The 17,407-nt window shown below is 32.1% G+C and overlaps 1 protein-coding gene and 1 long non-coding RNA gene across 4 annotated transcripts in view; one reads left to right on the top strand and one right to left on the bottom strand.

Annotated features, from left to right (window-relative positions):
- LOC147910259 (uncharacterized) overlaps positions 1-7,836 on the bottom strand; it is a 55,194-nt gene extending 47,358 nt beyond the window's left edge. Inside the window, exon 1 of the long non-coding RNA XR_015544341.1 lies at positions 922-7,836. This is a non-coding gene — a long non-coding RNA (uncharacterized LOC147910259). The remainder of the gene's footprint in view (positions 1-921) is intronic.
- The window catches only part of PlexA (plexin A), a 271,478-nt gene that overhangs the window by 175,206 nt on the left and 78,865 nt on the right, over positions 1-17,407 (top strand). The gene's annotated exons all lie outside the window — the stretch shown is intronic.

Raw genomic sequence — 17,407 nt, 5'->3', positions numbered from 1 at the left:
CTAGAATTATCAGTGTTCAGAATTATAGACATACATAAAGGGAAAATATAATGTACAAAATAGAATAATTATCTTTCTATTTTTATTGTATAACTTATTTCTATATAGGTATAGAAATTCTAATTAAACGTGCTATATTATATGATTTTATCTTTTAACTTGATTTTGAGAATGGATTAGCTTTAATAATTTAGAAACACCAATGTTAAGTTTCTATTGGTCTGTTATCGATTGATGACAAATGTTCGCTTTATCCTCGCGTGATTGGTAGCACGATACAGAATGTGCTAGCAGTAATACTGAGCGTGTGAGGAGCCTTACATCGAATTGTTTGCCTTTATCTCTTAGTGCTACGAGCATCTCGTTGACCCCTGTTATCGATGCCAGTTAGTGCCAATGGAATTGCATGTATAATTACTAATTCCGGCTATCGAAGTTACGAAAACGGAATTGATCCACCGCGTCTGTCTCGACTCTATTCTATTCTATTTCGCAAATAATATCACTTTCGAAAATAAATGAGACAATTACTTGTTAAATAAAGAAAACATTTTATTTTCCCTCCTTTTAATTTGAATATTTTATTACGTATATTTCTGAGAAATTGTATACTAACTTAATCTTTTATACATTCATTTATAGATATATAATGTATATATACATACATATAATATACGTTAAAAATAACGCGCATAGTAATAGTGTAAAACTTCAAAACGCTGAAGAAATAGATTTGTCTTAGTTTATCAAATTTAAACGCGACGATAAACGGAGGAAACCTAATAATAAACCTAATAAATTTATTGTTTCAACCGTATTTATATAATGTAGTGTAATATAAATAGAATACAAACTATGTTAAATTTTATTCGAGTTAAAGAGGGAGAGTGTCGAAAAGCTTTCTTCGAAGTGACAATATACCTAAGATCGACGTTGTCTCACAATGTGGTGTAATCGTTGTCGCAAGGAAAGAGCCCTTCGCGCCGTGGGACGGATATTGGAACGGATTTTCGAATGTAGCACGCGAAACACGGGAATCTCTGCCTTTACAACGGTCAAAGTATATTTTACTTCGCTATGCGCTCATGCATTATTCAGATCCCCACCGAGAGACCGTTGCCGCGCTATCATATTTTGTCGCGCATTCTCGTATCGACCGGTTCGTTGCAAACTGCAACGCTTTAGCGCGAATCGCATCATCTCCCGGATCTTCTTGACGTTCGTTAAATATAATGACGGAGCTCTTTCGCGCATGCTTAGTAAAGATTTTCGCAGACGTTGATATTATAGAAAAAATAGTTGCACAAAATAATCGAAACAGGTCGCAGGTTCGATTAGAATGTCGACAACTGTAGGATAATTGTAGTTACGAAAGAAATAAAATTGATTATAATTGTGAGGAATGCTAATAAAATGTATAAAAAACTGTGTGGAAATTGAATGTATCGATAAAACAAAATGTTCGATTGATAATAATAAAATAACAGGAAGTATTAAAACTTAGATTATGCATATTCTCAGTGTCTTGCCATGTAATTACATACATATTGTATATACACCCTTATGCTCTTTACATTCTTTTTTCTTGTTATTCTATTGAAAGAAAGAAACTTTGTAGTGAGTAAAACTAAACATGTGGCAGGAGTTATTGTCCCACTTTTATAATAAATTATAATAAAATGATGAGAAAAACAAAAGAAACTGTTATAACAGAAAGGATTAGTTGAAGGAGAGTGTTGAAAACGGAGGAATGAGAGGGAGGAGGGAGGGAGAAAGAGAGAGAGACGTTGAAGACAATGAATTGCCTTATAATGTGCAACTTTTCGGCGTTTGTTGGAAGAATCGTTTTCTCGTAGTCTCCCTTTCGACTAATTAAATCGGTGAGTACCCACACCCTCTCCCCAGCCAAGTCGATCGACCAAGGACGAAATGAGCTTTCATTATCCGATCGTTTCGCGTTCGTGGCAAGCTCCGGGCGATTTAAATATTTTTCCCCCTTCGAGGTCTAATGGACGCCGGATGCCTCTCGATTTTCCGCTTGCCCCCGTAAATGGGGAACCTTATAATGCGAAAAATAGAAAAGATCCGAAGGAAAAAGCGGCGCGAAGTGATATTAATGCGGGAAAACGATCTTCTTCTCTCTTTGGACCGCGAAGCGAGCCCGCCTCCGTTGACTCCATTAAACGTGAGCCTGTTCCTTCGACAAAGAAAACTCTTGAGGAAAGGATACGACCTTTTCGTCGATGTTCCATTTTGAGCAGATCGCTTGTAGAATAGAAGAGAAATCTCTTCGATTGAAGATAAATCGAATCGATCGAGCTTACGCATGGATCTCGAGACTTTTGTGGAAAGCTTTTTACATAAATTATATGCAAAATTTCCCAGTTTATTATTCTAATTATATTCTAGCTTCATGAACGATTCATCCACACGCGCGAGGGATAAATTAGATTATTAAATTCTATTTATATGCATCTTTCGATGTAATACTCGCATAATTTAAAATTTATACCTTTAACTTTTACGACGTTAAGGATTAACTTTACTAACATCTGCATCTATAACGTGGACGTTTTGATACGATAGAAAGCAATGCTTCTCATTAATATACGAAATTAATATCCCAAGAGTTGCGTAATTTCTCTCAACTAAACTCTTTTGGCGATCGACTCGATCTTTCCCTGGGGAGAATTTCATCGGACGCGACCTGTGGGACATTCAGGAAGAAGAAAGAGAGCGCGCGATTTTAGAATCTTTCCTATACTTTAATCTTATATTCCTAACGTGTACGTGCGGAATTGCTGTCTTTGAGCGCATCGACGTAGTCGGTAAATTGCATTTTTTATGTTCTTATATTCTTGGGGCTTTTTGAAATCCTGCTGACTACCTGCGACCTCACTGGTTATCCTCGTTCACATTTTGCAGGATCGTTAGCAGGTATTACGCACGAAAAAAAAAAAGAGAAAATGCGTCGCACTAAAGGAAAGGAGCTTGTGATGCAAGCTAACATCTTCTACTTATACTGACTGCATTAGGCGTGATTCTTTCAGAAAATGGTTCTTTGAGCGATTGCTTGTCGTAGACGTTGCCAGGAATTGAATCTTTCCGCGATAGACAAGTAAATGACCCAATGAACATTTAAGCGTACGATATTTTCTATCTTGCTGGCAATCCTCATTTTATTTTTCTCATGAGACAGCTCTACCTGCGCTTCTAGTCCTAATTTTAGAAATGTATGTAATTGAATCACAAACACACACACACACACACACACAAAAGCGGTTCAAGACAGGATATAACAATAAATTGAATCGATAAAAATTGAATCGTCGCCATAAATTATTATAGATTAGATAATTGTATTACCTGTTTTAAGGACAGAATTATTTTGCTGCATATAGATTCATGATGTTAGCTCAGATCAACATGCAGTTTTTATTATTGCTATTTGTGCCAATGAAATTTTAATTTATTCATCAACAAAATTCATCTAATTTTATCCAATTTAATTTATACTAAGCAAATTTTGACGGTTGTAAAATGAGATGACGGCGAAATTATTGATTTATAATTAACAGAACATTAAACAGAATTTAAAGTCCAGTGATTTATTAAAGAACTTTTTAGTCTCAATTATATTGATTTACAAACACTTTCCTATCATTAATATTTAACTATTGTAAAGGTAATGTGAAGGTTTTTTACAGATAATTATTTTACTTCTTTTGATATTTTTTTCATGATTTCGATTATAATCTGAGATTAGATTTTACGCTTATTTTTCGATAGGAAAACATTTTGCATATTTTTATATTAAAGAGGGACGGGTTTATCACCGGCAATAACGCAAGATATTCGAAAGTTACGCGTACATTGAATGAATAATTCAGATGTTTGAACGACGTTTAAGAGTTTGCCGTAGGTAGCAGTGAAAACCGGCACGTTTCTGGCGGTTTTTCGATCGATCTCAATAAATATTGTCCCGAAGCATTTACCTTAGGTTACGCGTCGCTTGGAGGGTGGTCGGTCGAGGATTTTGCGTAATTTACGTACCAAATCTGTCATTGAGTATGGCCCTTCGGAAACTGGCTTTGGCTATCAATGCATTTGTGAAAATGCAATAGCAAGTACGTAAATCATATTTGAAATGATTGAGCTGAATATTTTCACTGAATGTGAAATCAATTTTCCAACAGAGCTGCTCCGCATAAAAACTATTTCTAATCTTAATTTTTAATTTTGTTTATTTAAGAAAAAATCAATTTTTTTATTAGTTTTTTTAGCAACCTTAGTATTGAATTTAAATTATGAAATGTAACAGTTTCACGATAGGTGCGTGCATATCCAGTTAATGAAACTTTTAAGCCGATCCGGCTTGATGAGATTGTTAAGTTAGTACGTTGTTCATCAGCGAATATCGATTCCGCGTATATTAGCATGACTCTCGTGCGATGTCCATGTGACTTTGAAAAGCAATTTGCGAAGGCGGATATATCGCAAAAAGTATCGTGTCGTCTTGCCTCTTCAATCTGCTAAGTAGCTCTGTGACCTAAGAGACACGTACACAAGAAAGTAATAATTTATAACGACACACACATGCAAAATGTTTCTGCTATAAAGTACACAAATAGAGAAAATTATAATTGTGCGATTGACGTGATTATATTAAGATTAAATTAGAAATATTTATATAATCAATAATTTTTTATAACGATATACAATAACGTATATTAAAAAAGTTTTTTAAATGTTTGAAGAAAAATTTTGAAGTCTAAATGAAATATTGATGTAAAGTAAAATTGAAATATGAATATAAATATGGACACGTCTCATTATAATAATCCAATGTTGCTTTAATTACAATTTCAATTATAAATTGATGACATCTTATTTGTTAAACAATTATAATTATAAATGTTTTAAGTTGAATTTAATTATTTCGAATTACAATTAATAAATTATACGTTTTTTCGTTAATCGTGCATGTGGCAATTTGTTACGCGCAAGCTCTGATAACGTCGTTACTGCACAGACGCAAAATTCTACTTAAGTGCGTATGTTTGCATAGCTTGTCGCTCATTAAAATTACGATACGAATTTCGATGAGGCAAGTCGGGGAAGGGAAAAGAGAGCAAGGCTGGATGGCTGGTAGAGCAACATTAGCAACGTTGCAGAGGTTAGTGAAACTTTACGAAACTCTACTCGTTAGAGGCGAATGAAACGAATGTTTACACGGACGAATCATTACGCTAATTAATTACCGCTGGAAGCCGGAAAGGGACATCGAGTGTATATCTCGGTTTTGCACAGGCGTAAATATGCGCGAGCTTGCGGCGAATTGCTGCACACGAAGTGAAAAATTAAACTTTTTCAGAAAGTAAATCTGAAGAATTTTGTATTTAAATGATAAAGATGAATAAGAAATCGTCTTATTAAATATTTATATATAAAAAAATATAAAAAGGTATAATACATGATTTAAGTGAAAATTGGAATAAATTAAAACCTTGGTTAAAATTATTATAAAATTCAAAAGATCACTTGTATAGTCTTGGCAAATAAAATTTAATACTTATATTTTATTTATTACCTGGAATTCTTTTATTTATATTGTTAATTTTACCCATTCGTAACATTATATATAAATATAAAAGGTTCTTCAAAAAAAAAGATAATTTACAGATTTTACAGCAAATGCTATAAATCAATTTTTGAGATAAAACTTTAAATAATAGTTAATAAGATGCCTAATATTTTTTTATCACAAAGCTGTATTGTAGAAGAATTACTGGCTCTAATACGACATATAAATGATTATTATATGTTTATTTTTCAATGTTAAATATATTTTGTATTAAATGTATGTATTTTCTGAATATTTCTTGTAACTTTGTAGGATTTAATACTTATATCTTTTATTTATTATCTATTAAAGCAATGATTAAAATTAATATAAAATACATATCGTACGTTTGAAACGGTTAAATTTTGAAGAAAGCTAACGAAGTCTAAATCAAGTACGAGAGAAACATAATAACACTGAATCTAAGCACATTTAAATGTTGGAGTTCCTCGCGACCGTAGATGCGAATTAAGCCAATTACACTTCTTGATTCTACGTTGACGAAACGTTTGTGGGATCTCTCCGAGACGCCACGTCGGTCGCCTTTGTCTCTACCCTCGCCGTAACCGCTAATAAATTTAGTGACAGAATTATTCATTAACCGGTTGTATAGCGTAGATATATCTGCGACTGACAAAATTATAGCGAAGGAGAACACTGTAGAAATTTATTGAATTGATATACCTCTCTAAGTTTGCAATGAATTTTAGATTAAATTTCCACTCTTGCACTTTTCATAGTTATCATTAATTTTATTCATTTTGTATTTATTTTCAAGATAAAAGTAAGATTTGACGATATCATATTATTTAAATAATAATTGATTTCATTTTTTATACAATTGAAAATAATGTATTGCTTTAATTGTATCAATTTTATTTTGTCGTTATCAAGTAAAATAAAAATGTTTTCTTTAAAGTGAACGCTCTGAAAATTTTTTGCAGCGTATGTACATTTGAAAAATCAACTTTTTTTTAGCTACAAGTGTTTTGCAAATTATCTTTGACAGTCGTCATAGACAGATCGTCGAATATGTTTTCCTTCAGCAACGAAATAAAGGAAAAACGTGAGAATAAGAAGGGCAACGTCCTCCAGAAAAAGGTTTTTCACAGGCGAGGGAATAGGGACACAAGATAAGGAATAGTGAGAAGGGTTGAAACAAACAGAGTGGGAAATCGAGTGGGAAGAAGGAAACAGCGGCGGTGATGATGGTGGTGGTGGTGATGGTGGTGGTGGTGTGGTAGTGGTAATGGTAGCTCGTGTAAGCGTTATGCGATTTCAAACAAATGGCGAGACCGTGAGCGGAAACGTGACCAAGGATGGCGTCCACTCGGATGCCATTGGTAAGTTTACCCTGTGCGCCGCGGTAACTTACCAGTCGGGATCCCGCAATGGAACGAGGGATGGCAGCTGTCCTCGGTAGCATTCCGGCAGAGCGAGTATTGCGGCATCGTCTAGGAGAAGGAGACGATCGCCGGGGGAAATACGACAACGAAAATCCGAGGGAAACGCGATTTTCTACGTGAATCTCGCTGCGGCACCCCGTTTTACACTACCTTCTCGCTTATATATAATAGACGTACCTGCAATACCTGTAGTGTCTCTCTAAATACATGACGTGACCTATTTAGATAGACTATTGCTAAATGTTATTTCAATTTACTCTTTTTTGCAACTTTTGAAGAGAAAATTACTGAGTTATGGTTACTGTCTTATTGTTAGTAGTAAGGGCGTTTTATTTATAAGAAAATATTTGCAACTTATATACATACTGCCCTTTCTGAGACTGAAATTGAATTATAAATTTAAAATAAGATGTGTGTTTTTTTTTATATCAGAAAGAACGAAGCTTCTTTGCTGATTCTAAAAATTTAGCTAAGTACAAATCTGAAAATAATTTTGTTGAATTATCAAAATAATTATGTAGAACTCTCAGACATGATACATAAACGATGCTGTGAAAAGTTTTTACATTCTAGCAACCAGTTTAAGGGTTCTACATATTTACTTTAATAGTCCAATATAAACGTTTTTAGATCTGTATCCAACTAAATTTTGATACTTAAGCAAAAGTTTTTCCATGTCCATTTTATTATGAAACCATGGATTTATTAAGTAACTTAATCTTCAACATTAATTACAAATCTTACATTTTTTATATTAAAAAACAAGTAAAAAGTTTTTGTTCACTAAACATACTTATTTTCTATATCTATTCGTTATATAATATAAATTTTTTTTTATGTTACAGGTAAGTCCATTTCGGATACTATATTTGCATAATGATGAAAATTTTAAGTATTCTGCAAATAGGTGAGTGAAAATATAAAGATTTTTTTGCGCAGTTTCTGTTTAAAGTTTAATATTTTTTACATTCATTTTATTGCAGAATTTGAGAGAGAAAAAAGCATAGCATCATCATAATATTGAAATTAGATATTTAATAAATTTCATCGCGTTATCATATTTCTCATAAAATTATATAATTTTTCTATGATATTCTATGATATTTCTCTATCAGATTATAGATATTTTTTTAAATTAGAAAATTTCTTTTACATTTTTTTACGACGATTCGAATATTCTAAAGAATTTCGTCTACTGTGATCATATTTCGTGATTTCTTGCACTTGACTATCTCTTTTTTTACCAGTAGGTAAATTTTAAATAACATTCTCGTTTGACATTTTCGTTCGAGTCTAACATCGTGAATTCTGAGGAATGAGAATATACCACGAAAATGGTGATACTAGCGAATATCGAGCTATTCTTTACGAGCAGTAGGAACGGAAGAGCGATCTTCCAAGTTCGAGTCACGTTACAAAGGATGAGAAGGAAATGCTTCGTGTGCATCGAGAGGCGCATTGTGCACCGGTCGATCTATCTATTCGAAGCAAACGGAGGCGGACTAGAATTTAATTGCTGCGTAACCGGAGTGGGACGCGGGATCAGAATTTAGTGATCGGATGGATCGTTTCTCATTGCACAGCGAGACAGAATTCTCGACGTCGTTCGCAATTGCCGTTGCGATAATTAAATCACAGATACACCGATCGCAACGAGCAATTTCTGTATAGCCCGCGGAGGAAACGCGACGACGATGATGTTACGGTGAGGCGTTTGTGTGCGTTGCCAATATCGTAAATGCGTTCGATTGCAGACAGTATCCTGGTACATCGGCAAATGATACTTCGTTATTTCCGAGGGATGATGAAAAAGATTTTTCTTTATACTTAAATATTTTTTTACAATAATTCATGACTCTGAATATATTATATAGGGTGATTAATTTAATATTTTGAAAATATGTCAAAAATTTTACTAAAAAACAATTCAAATAAAAGTTGCATGAGATAGAGTGGGACGTCATCATTTATACGTCCTCCTTTATATCATATAACTTTTATTTGAAATATTTTTCGATAAACTTGGACATTTTCGAAATATTTGTCTGTTAAAATAAAAATGAATCGTCCTGTATAATTAATCGGGAGTAAAGAGAAGAGGAAAGCAAAATCGGGAGCAAAAATGGTGAGTTTGAACTAGTTTTTTTAAGCTTTCGCGAATGATAGTTTATAATTACAAATAGAATGTTTTATTCTTTGTATATAACTTTAAAATGAATGTAGGTTAATTCTAATTTAATGCTATTTATTAGTTATTGTATTTAAATATTTAATGCTTAAAATTAAAGTTTTATTGTTTAAATTTTTGCTAAAAAAAATCCAGTCTAACTTTATTTAAAATATTTGCAATTAAAAGAGAAAACATGCGAGACGTAAAAATTTAGTTAATAAAAATGTAATATGTTATTAAATTGAATAAAACAGTTCCGTAATTAAAAATATACAAAATTATGCAAAATTTTCGATTAATTTTATATAATATGTTATACGATGCCATTGAAATTATGTTAGAATATATTACGATAATTAAAAATATATTGTAACATATTAAAAGACAAGTGTAAGTAATATTTGTAATATGTATTTAATGATAATGTTAATAATTTAAATAATATGTATAAAATATTATAGAGTTGCGTTTTTTTATTAAAATATGTGAATATGAAAAATATACGAATACGAATCTTTGTTAATTTATGTTTTTATTGATATATTTTAACGTTTAATTGCCGAAATAACTACTCATTAGAACAGCTATCGAAAATTAATTGAATGCATTGTTTTTAAAACCACGAATATTGCGGGCATTTTGGATATGGCGAATACGCGTCCAAATATCTGACACGTAGGATTGAAAGTACAATGAAATAACCGCGGACGATATCGAACACGTTCCATATCGTTTGCACTTTTCGTTGGAACATTTTCTCTTATGAGCAACTCGATACTGATACCCGGATCGCATTCCCGACCAAGCTGATTATGGCTTCGCTCGATATGAAATCGCTGATGATATTTACTCGAATCAAATTGACCTCAATCTTTCTATAGATATAATATAATTTTGAAATAAATTTTTTTTGTTTCTTTTTATCAATTGCATAAAAAAAATTGGTTTAATATTTTTAATCTGTTTGCATTAGAAGTTTTTATATGCTTTCTACTCTTAAACTAAAGAGATATATAATATGCAATGTACGATTATAATTTCAACTTATTTTATTTCGCGGACAAACCGTAACACTTTTGCTCATAATATGTTATGAATTCATGAACAGTTGTTTAATATAATAAAGAATTAGACTGTTTAAATATGAAGCTATCTTCTAATTAGACTGTTTAAATATGAAGCTATATAATGTATTTTTGTATGAGAGAGATAATGTGAACCAAAATTTTACAATATAATAATATTAATCATTATTAATTATTATCGAGATTATCAGTAGGTATTGATTCTTAAAAAATAATACATTTATTTTTAAAATAATCCTTTAAATATAAAAAATTGACATTAAAGATTTAATTTAGATTGCAAGAGGTTATTGTGTCCATATTATTAGATTTTTCTTTTATTATTTTTTTAATAAATATTGTGAATTATATACGTATAGCTTTATATTTTGTATTTGCAGTATACGATATTTTTTTATGTGGCACTCTTTTTTTTCATTATGACATCATTACCGTGTCTTGAGGAGAGTGACGATATTTCGCGTTGAAGCTCAGCGTGCGAACTGCGCATAAGGGCAGTGGTAAAACGGTATAAGAGATGAGAAGCTTTAATCTTTAATGTGCGATGCATCGTTAAAAGCTTCTGAAACTAGTGGACTATCACGTCGCTCCTGCATTAGTTTCCATCGATATTTAAGTAAAGGCGAGAAGTAACTTATGATATTAGTAAATATTTTTTTATGTGTACATGGAATTATATATTTATATTTATTACACACACACACACACACATGCGCGCGCGCGCGTGATGTGTGAAAATATTTTTATCTTTCTTTCATACCAGATAAAGAAATTATAAAGAAATGACAAACAAAAAAATTTCGCGAATCAAGCTTAGAAGCATGAGATAAATAAAAAAATCTCATTTTCTACACGATTTTTTTACTGTATAAATTTAATATCTTACTTACTAAATTCTGTTAGTACTCACAAAATTTAACAACACTATTATCGAGCAATTTATAATGTACATTACGTACATTTATATTTTATCAGAGAAGTTGGTATTTAAACAAAGTTCCATGCTTGCAGGAAATGTATATACTGGATGTTGAATTTGTTGAAAAATTATCATTAAAATATTATCATAATTAAACGGGATAAGATTAAAAATGGTTTGACAAATTATTAGCAATAATTATATAACAATTGTTTGTGTTTTATTAGATATATGTGGGGTTTAACTGTTCATTTACTCTTAATCAGAGAAAATATTAATGAGAAACAAATCTTTATATTAACTGAAACATAATTTTGCATTTACATACATCCTTCATGAATTCAACTCTTTAATCATCATATCATACTTCGGAAGTTCTAGAATCGTTCGGACTGTAAATTTCAAATGACTCTTTTTTTCCGACACCCATTACGAAAAACTGCTTTGGCTTCTTGCATCTCTGGAAGGGTCATGCCTCTTATTCGATTCACTTTACGAGGTATCGCGTGCGGAATTTCACGTCGAAGTAACACCGTGGAACGACCTGGCTAGGGCTATATAAGGCGTATATATCCTCCTAACTGTCTCATATTAGAGGCAAAGTGCTGCGCACCGGTAACCGAAACAAAATCGCCCGTTTCGCTGCGAAACAACGCGCACGCCCGAACGTTCGTCTGAACGTGCGCGCGATTTTTTTTATTCCTTATTTTCGTTTTTTTTTTCCATGCGGGAAAGCAGTAAAAGCACCCACTTCCGACTCGTTACACGCTATTACGGCCGCGCGCAATAAATCGTTATAAAATCACGCCTTCTTTCTTTCAGAAGTTTATAACCCGAGGGTCTCGTCCGCCCACGTTTCGCCGATGATGCGCTAGAAACCAGCTAGTATCCGTTTCAAACAGTATTGCTTTTATAAACGCTCAGTAGTATACGTGAGAGAGAAACATGGAAACTATAACCTTATTCGTGAACCAAGTAAACAAGGAAAATTAATTATAGAGTAAATTTAATTAATTTATTTTGTTTGTTAGATTCTTAATCTCTTTGAATGTCATACGAAGGTTTTTCAATATTTATTATGTCGGAAATTGCGTAAGAGCAAAATAAATTGAGTTAGAGTACCTATTGAAATTGATTACACTACAAGAAAGAAATGGAGAATAATGATGGAAAATAATATTGGTCAATAATAAAAATGTATTTATTCTGTTTCAAAGTAATCAATTCTTATTAATTTTATGATGATACTGACAACGAACTGCATATCAATAAAAATTGATATCAATATCAATAAAAATATCAATATCAATAAATACACAATTTTTTATTATGTATAATCTGTATTTCTTCAACTAAAAGTAAATAATGTTTTTTATGATCGTATTTGATCTATTTACATTTAAATAAATGAAATATTAAAAAATAAAGCACGTACAAATTTATTGACAGTGTAATTGATTGCTGTTCACCAAGAGATATTCAGTTTCTAGTTTAAAATTGGATTCTGCTTTGAGTAAATTATTCAGTAATTGTTTTTGAATTATATGAACAGCTTTTATATAAAAAATATTAGATGCGCAAGTTTTGACTTTTTTGAAGTGAAAATTTTTTATACATTTTTGTGGTTATAACAAATTTTTAGCTAAATAAATGTAATTACCGTTTATATCTTTTAATTATCAACTGCTATTTGCTTTTGTTTATATATATATTAGGTGTTGGAATTAATTCGTAGCGTTTTACAAGTGATGGGAAGTACTTTCATTAATGTATTTTTTAATGCTCATGTGAAATAAATAACATTCTTTCATTAAAAAACGCAACGAATTAATTCCAACACCTAATATATATATATATATATATATATATATATATATGGACAAATATATTTATAGATTATTCTCCTATTAATCTAAATTTTAAATAAAAACGCTTGCTAAATAAACTGAAAAGCTTATATTATTTTTCAGCTTTTATATAAAACCCATCCATATCGAATAGGTCAGTTTACATCCATAATAATAACATGCTAAAAGAGAACTTTTCCAATATCCTTTTAAACCAAAACAAAGTCACAAAGGTAAAATGTGAAAAGCATAATGTTGAAAAATTGTAAATTTATTTCGTGAAATTTCTAGATTGGACGTCAATTTTTAGTGATGAATGTCAAACATATTGAGATTATCTTTCATAATACTGCTTCTTAAGGATAAATCTACATTAAGAAAAATTAATGTTGCAAAATCAGATCTTAAAAAAAAAGAGCAATATTCTTTTTCATGGGAGCCATGTTAAAAGTTAATGTCATTCGTGATTGTTTCTTTACACAAAGCGAAAGACATATTTAATAATACTAAAGGACAAGAATCGAGACGCAATTTTATTGTCGATGGAAAAATAAATCAGTCTGATCTGTTCTGTTCTGTCGAGCAAGACAACATCAAAGCGAATCAATTTCCCATATTGACAAAAACACAGTCATTGAAATAAAATGAAAGAAGGAAAACGATGCAGATGTCAAGCAAAAATTATATATCCGCGAAAACAGGTTCGTCACGTTTCGTTCATATTTTGTCGATATAACTATCTATTTTAAGAATGTCAAAGACGTACGTAGTAAATTAGATCAGAAAAAGAGCATGTCACAGAAGCAATTTCCTCTCCATTTTTTTTTAAACCTTTTAAAACCGGTTTTATCCTTTGAATGTTTGAATGATTGTGGTTTTTTCATAATCTTTTACATAAAGTAAATTAAAATCATATTAAAATATCCTGATGTTATGTAAAAATTAAATCAATATATGTTTACTTGTTAATTAAAATGGCTTCGATATTTCATATTATATATTTATATATTAACGGTAGTATTTTTTTATTGTATGGTATTTTTTATTGTAATATAACAAATTTTCTGCGAACTTAAGTGAGGTTTTATAACGATTTCATAAAATTAAATTTTATTTAAAAATAGAATGAGGGAAATATATTTTCTTAACAACACTATAAAGCAAACTTAATTATTATAATAGCGACTTTAGAATATTTGTAATATTTACAGCAAAACAATTAACAATATTTTAATTACTACATAGTGTTTTGTACTTCATAAATATATAAAAATAGCTGACAAAATGTAGACATAATAATAAGTTTATGTTCTATTCATCGCGCATTTGTGAAAATCCCTAAAAGAGAGAAAGTACAATTGAAAGTTATATTCTATCCAGAAAAACGCATTAAATTTTATAAATAAATACTATTAATATTATTATGAAGAATTTTCGCAATATTGCATCTGTATTAAAAAGAAATTTAATTAAATCCGTTTTGCTGTAAAAGAAATTTCGCACATCGTGTTTGCGCTGCGTCGAAAGAGACATATAGCATAGTGTAATACAAAATCCAATAGAAAAACAATCGTGCTGAAACGATTTCGTCGGACTTTCGCCACGGATCGAGAAGCACTCGCGATAAGTGGCCCAATAACTCGATACGCGCTCGCCATTTTGTCGGCGACCACTGGCGCCCACTGCCTCCGACTGTTCTTCTAAATCACTCGCTTAGTATCACCCCGAAAAAGAGATCTTGTTGCAAGGAAACATCGCAAAAATACGCGACAGTCGCACATTGTTACCGTTGCAACACATAACGTCCTTAAGATCGTTTCGCCGATACTACTACGACGGTGAATGTTACGATAATTTAATGCGGCACGTATTTTCCTGCGGATTATACGGCGTTTATTGTCCGGTTACCATTTGTTATTCGCTTCAGAAACTTAAGGTATCATGGTCGCGCCGATGTACATGTTATTACGAATTATGCGAACATGCAGCGAGTAGGGTTAATTGGGGAAATTTGTGCTGGCGCGCCATATGATGCATTCCTTTGTAGCGTTGATAGCATATGAATAATTGTGAGTTATGAGTGAGTACGCCTCTCCATAAATGATGCAACGTTCACGGGGGTGTGCTTTTTCTTTCAATTTCTGTTCAACTATTCATTTAAGCGTGCGCACAAGTCGTGATATTAAAATTTTTATTATTTATCCATACGTGAACATTTTTAACATTATCTTCTTAGAAGTTATTATAACGATGTATTTATTAAAGTATTACCGTGCACCGTATGACCAATATTTTATTTTTGGGAAAATGGAAAAATTTTATTTTGTGACTAAATTTTTAAAATATTTTAAATTCTGTTGGCCTTTTTAACTTAAATTATGTTATAAAAATCATAAAAGTAGTCTCTTTTTTCATAATCCTGTTTAATGCTGTTTTATAATATATAACTATATATCGGTGAAATATAGTTGAATCACCTTAACATTAAAAAATCCATCACAGTGAATTGAAATTACAACTTATCTGCATTAAATCAGCGTATTCAAATAAAATGAATATAGTAACGACGAGATGGAAATATTTGCCTCACATATCGGCGAAGGCGTCGATTTATGTTACCAAAAGACCTTCGTGTCACGTATTCCCTGAGAAATATCGTCAGGTGACGACAGAGAGGTGCAGTGCCATGCACGAAAGTCGAAATTATTGGCGGAAAACCAAGATGGAAGAGAGGCGAAGGATCGAAAGGAAACCAAGGCGGAATAGACGACGAGAACGACGACGACGACGACATCGACGGGAGGATCGAAGAAGAGAAAATGCGGCGATCGTGCCGTTCTCTCGACGTTCTCGAAATCGCACCGTCCGTCGTCGCTCGCAGATCGACACGACGGGTAAATCGACGAGGAGCGTTTTTTTTTTTTTCCGGAAAATGAGATTTCGGCAGGAACTCGGCGACGACGCGAAAAATTGCTGCGGCGGTAGAGAGAACGGATTGTCCTCCTTAATCGGATTGCCGAACGGCGAAATATGGCGCACGAGCGCGCGCGTTTGCGATTTCATTGCCTGCCCGTCGACATTTTCATATTTTCGAAAATTGCAGGGCTCTCATTCGATTTCGCTGTCGGACGAGATTAGCGCCCAGTCGACGCTTTTATCGCATGATGGCAAGATTTGTCGGAAACCGTTCGGAATACCGATTCGCATTTACTTTCACGTGGTCTAATACTTGCTCTTATTAATTAACGCTAATATTTTAATTGATGACCAGACGGCGTGTATTCAATAATTTAAATTATTGTTTAGTTTCTAAAATTTGAAAAGCAAAGTTAATTTTTTGATTATAATTGATTATAATTGATTCTTCTTATTTTCTCTTAGTTTGTATGTGAAAAAATATTTACTTAATTTATTAAAATATTGGAAGTTTATTTTAATACAAAACATTAAAAAAATTTTAAAAATTTAATTATCTCAGTGCATATCTATCAATAGAATTAGTAATAAGCTATTTTTGAGATTCAATATAATAATTGTAAAATCCTATATATATATATATATATATATATATATATATATATATATATATATATATATGCATCTGTTTATCAGATTACAACAGATACAAAAGTTTGGAAGTTTTTTGTTGGAAAACATTTTACCAGAATGGCGGAACAGCGTGTGTGCGTGCAAAATATGTTTACGTTTTCGAGAATGATTGCGCGTTTGTAATAACAGCCGTGGGTACGCTTTTTTATTGCTCAACGGTATCAGTCAACAGGAAATACGTTTCGAATGTAAAAAAAAAAATAGAATAGAGAAACGAAACGCGAAATTCGTATGCCGAAGTTATCCCCATATATTGACTTTGCTTAGCGAATATAGATATATACCTTGAATCAAAGCGGTACTGGAGAATCGATAATTAGTTCTATTGACGTTAGTCGTCCAGGTGTATCTATGTATAGATGTACCACATTCCATACACATGTATATTCATCTCGGTAAACCTGTCACAAGGCGAGCGTCCTTTGATCCTATATTAGTTGCGCGCCGATTTGGTCGTCATTAAAATCACTCAATCACATTGCTACAACTGCAACTGCAATCGCCTGTCGATTATTTCATTTTCGACCCATCGACGAACGATCAACTCACTCGTGCACTTGAGTTGTTTATTCTTTTTCATCCTAAATTAAATGACGAAGGACGGAGAAATCTCGAGCTCGCCTCTCTTCATCCCATCGTGTCCCATCGGAATAATTTATTGCACTCGAGGTTTTTTGCCAAATAACATATGAATATCAAGTGTATCAAAGCATTGACATAGCGGCTTTGTGCCTGAGATATTAAAAGC

Source organism: Acromyrmex echinatior, chromosome 3 (genome assembly GCF_024713525.1).
Source record: "Acromyrmex echinatior isolate Ae372 chromosome 3, ASM2471352v2, whole genome shotgun sequence".
Classification (NCBI taxonomy): domain Eukaryota; kingdom Metazoa; phylum Arthropoda; class Insecta; order Hymenoptera; family Formicidae; genus Acromyrmex; species Acromyrmex echinatior.
The sequence above is the reverse complement of the archived record's forward strand: the minus strand, read 5'-3'. Positions and strand labels throughout refer to the sequence as shown.